Consider the following 4,285-nt stretch of genomic DNA (forward strand, 5'->3'; position numbering starts at 1 on the left):
CTGTAAGCATCTTGAGAATATTAAGTATAACGAAAAACTGAGGCTTCACAAATGAAGTACATGCCCAAAGCCAAACAATTTAAGGTAGAGAGAACATGAGTCCAACTTAGATTTGACTCCAATGCCTGTATTCTTCACTAATGTAAATATCCTATACTCTCTCCCCTCTGTTCATAAATACCAACCACTCTGCCTCTTCCAATGATGTCAGAAAGCTATTAAGTTTACTTATTCTATTCCTAACTCAATGCATTACCCTAACATGAAAATGTCTGATGAGCAAAACATGATTCTAGAGCAGGAAGGCCCAACAGAACCTTCTGCAATAATATAAATGTTCTATACCTGTACTGCCCAACACGGTAGCCTATACCCACATGTGGCTGGCATGACATTAATTTGCATAGCCACATGTGGCTAGCAGTGACTGAATTGGACAGCACACTTCTAAAGAAATAATATAAAAAGTACATGCCACAGAAAAAAGTAACATCAAAATAGGAAGGCAACTCAACAATGAAACAACTCAAGGTAGATGTGTATAATGAAAGAGTAAGGCTGAGAAATGCAGAACCACTTGGGGTGCCTGGGTGGTTCAGTTGTTTAAGAGTCCGACTCTTGGGCGCCTGGATGGCTCAGTGGGTTGGGCCGCTGCCTTCGGCTCAGGTCATGATCTCAGGGTTCTGAGATCGAGTCCCGCATCAGGCTCTCTGCTCAGCGGGGAGCCTGCTTCCTCCTCTCTCTGCCTGCCTGCCTCTCTGCCTACTTGTGATCTCTCTCTGTCAAATAAATAAATAAAATCTTTAAAAAAAAAAAAAAAAAGAGTCCGACTCTTGATTTCAGCTCAGGTCCTGACCTGAGGATCATGAGATCGAGCCCCACATCGGGCTCTGAGCTCAGTATAGAGTCTGTCTCTCTCCCTCTGCTCCTCCCTGTGCTCGCTCTTACTCTCTCTCAAATAAATAAATGAAATCTTTAAAAAAAAAAAAAAATGCACAACCACCAAACATGTCACAAAACTCTATTTCTCACACACCTATTCACCCTTCAAGATTCAGTGTAAACACCGAGTTCATTTATACTACCACTACACTTTGAGTATGTGTAGTGTAGAACTGCATATTAAATAGGAGACTGTCTTCTTCCCACTGGACTTTGAGCATCTTAAGACAAATATTAACATATACAGCACCAGCACCTCCTACCTATATCCAGAAGCTTTCCACAATAATAAGCATTTGTTCATTCAGTTCTAGTGGGAAAAATTATCTTCTCGGGTCCTTCAACTACAAATCCAATTCAATTCTGCAAGCACTTGAGTACCAGCAACACACAGAAAAGGGAAGTCGCTGTAAAGAACTGAGAGAGGTGATGGGAGGGACAAGATATGGGTAAACAGGAGGGAACACATCAGTGTGTGCTGTAGAGCAGACCAGCACCTGACAGGAGGCCTGATGGTAAGAGAAGCTGGAAAGCAGTTTAAGAACAGAGCAGCCATTATCAATTCTGCAATACCAAAGGTGTAAGATAATTTACTCTATACCCAATCTATTACTCAGGAAAGTCTACCAGATTTAAAAGAAAAAAATCAATGAAAGCCTTCAAGATTCATCCCGGCTCCACTCACACTACCCATTTCAGGGTTCCATCCTACTTCTTATTCTTACACCGCAGAGCCAAAACTATTCTCAGAACAAATCTTACTAGATCCAAAGTTTCCACGACAATCTCAGAGCAGAAAGTGGAATCGTTTTCTTTCATACACAAACACTGATTATCTTTAACATCCTTTAGGTCCCCAAAATGTGCTATCTGGAAGAGTTACACAGTACAGTCTCGAAGTCTATATATGCAGCATCTGGAGCTAACACCAAGTCACATAGTTTGATTAACTTAATTCCTACTTTTGTTTCCTCTAAAAATCAATAGGGAGGGGGTGCCCTATGAGGAGTCTGCAAATTCATAGACATCAAGGCATTATCTGTAGGTCAAGTAAGTTGAAAGTATTACTATCATGTAGAAGTTTGCAAACAGTAGACTAGGAAACAACAGTTCTATACTAGAACTTCTTCAGATTTTTAAAAATCACCAACAAGTTTTCACATCTTCATCAGTACACAGATTGTTCACAACAAAAATCAGAGAAAAATCTGTTTAGTTTTCCTAGACTGAATGGCCATGAGCTGGTTAATTACTTAACTTCTTTGAGCCTCCCATCTCAAATTTAAGATTGTGGGCTTGAGACTAGATGCCCTCAGAGGAAAAACTGACATAATTAACTAAGATAATTACTTACAGATTGACTTCAACAAGACTTCTGGTTCAATCCTAATTCACCCATAAACAAGAAAAATACAAAACTATGGTAGTTATTAAAATACGTCATAAATTCTCTGATACTCCACCCTTCAAGACATGAAGCTTAATTCCTATGCCCTTGGCTACAGGCTGGACTTAAGTGACTTTCTTTTAACTAACAGCATGTGGCAGTGGTGTGGTGCCCTTAGGGAAACAAACTACCACCATGTTGTGAGGACACTCAAGCAGTCTGCTGGAGAGCTGAGACCAGCAGATTGCCAACATTAACCTGCAGTGTGAGCCACTTGGAAAGCAAATCCTCTAAGCCCAGTCAGCATCTTGACTGCAACCTCCTTAAAGACCCTGACCCAGAACCACCAAGCTAAACGAGTCCAGATTCCTGATGCAAGATAAGCAAATGTTTATTATTTTAAGCCATGAAGTGTTGGGGTAATTTGTAATAGCAAGAAAAGTAATCTGCCAGTGTTTTTCAAAAAATGGACCTTGATTCATTTGTGACTGATGAAATCAATTTAAACCACCATAATCAGGCTTAAGTTAGGAAAAAAATAATTATATAACTCAAAATAACAAGTACTATTTCCTTAAATCTTATATATTGTGTAAACCAGGTAGCATTTAATTCATGTTTATCTTAGAATTATAACCAAAAAGGTATGAAACCCAAAAGCCAACACTAATAGGATTAAAACAAAAAGTTCCCTAAAATATAAGGAATCCTTCAGAGAATATGGACTGAGCAATAATTAACTATAAAATAAACATTTCCTATACACTTTATAACCAAACCAATGAAATACAAGACACTCTCAAAAATGCATCTTTTCTGACTTATATTTTAAACTTCATGTAAAACACAGAAGACGTGGTAGACTTAAACACGTAAAAACTTGTCATTTTCCTAATTTAAGAGGTCAGCCAGGAGAACATCCTTATAAAATCATATACTGAAAAAGCTGCTCTGGGATCTACCCATGTCTATTATTTCCTCTACTACTTTACCATCAGTGTTAAAGGAAATTCCATCTTCCACTTCAGCCCACATGCACGACAAATTTTTGCCCCAAAAAAGGGTAAGTACAGTACTACTAAATTGCTTTCTGCCCAATGTCCAAGTCTCACGGAAATTATCCTCTTCAGAACACAAGCAAATGCATACTTTTCTTATTTCAGCACAACATGCATCAAAACTTTCATCAGCACATGACTGTAGAATATTTATGCATAATTCAACTTTTGATGAATCCACTTAGATTATTTGCTTACAGTGTGATTTTCTTTTAAGTAAATGTGTGAAACTATTTTTGAACTCCTAATTTACCAAATTCATTTTCAAAATACCAAAATAAATCAGTGCATGAGCACTAAACAGATGATTTAACTTCTTATTTTTCTCACTACTGAACTCACCGCATTTGTGGCTCTCCCACAACCAGACTGACAGCTTTCCTTGTCCCAGTCCTGAGATACACTACGAGTTCTTCTTTGCCATGACTATTTTCTCCCCAGCCTTTGCATCTGTATCCACCTAAGTATTTCCACTTCAGCGAATTGTAGAAAGCACACAGAACTGGTATAGAATTCCTTATAATGCTATTATTTTGTGATGGTGACTAAAAAATCAAAATAATTTGCATACTTGGCAAAATTCAAGTGCGCATGCCTAAGTCTTGAGAAAACTGGCAGCAAAGCAGCCCTGTTCTCAAGAGCAGCAGCTCCTCAAGACAAGACCAGGATGCTCCTGGCACAACTTTCTCTAGGAATGAGATCCAGAGTTTCAGGAATAACCCTGGTTCATTTCTACACAACTACCTAAGAGTACTGGCAAACTATTCACTGGTCTTAAAAATAAGCAGTTACTTTGAGACTCAAGGCCAATACTCTAGACACAATGGCTAACTAAAACTAACCCAAAACTTTAACATCAGTTTTGCCCACATTTTCCTTAAGTTTCCCTCAAGTCAGT

Source organism: Mustela erminea, chromosome 4, assembly GCF_009829155.1.
Source record: "Mustela erminea isolate mMusErm1 chromosome 4, mMusErm1.Pri, whole genome shotgun sequence".
In the NCBI taxonomy this organism is placed as follows: Eukaryota; Metazoa; Chordata; class Mammalia; order Carnivora; family Mustelidae; genus Mustela; species Mustela erminea.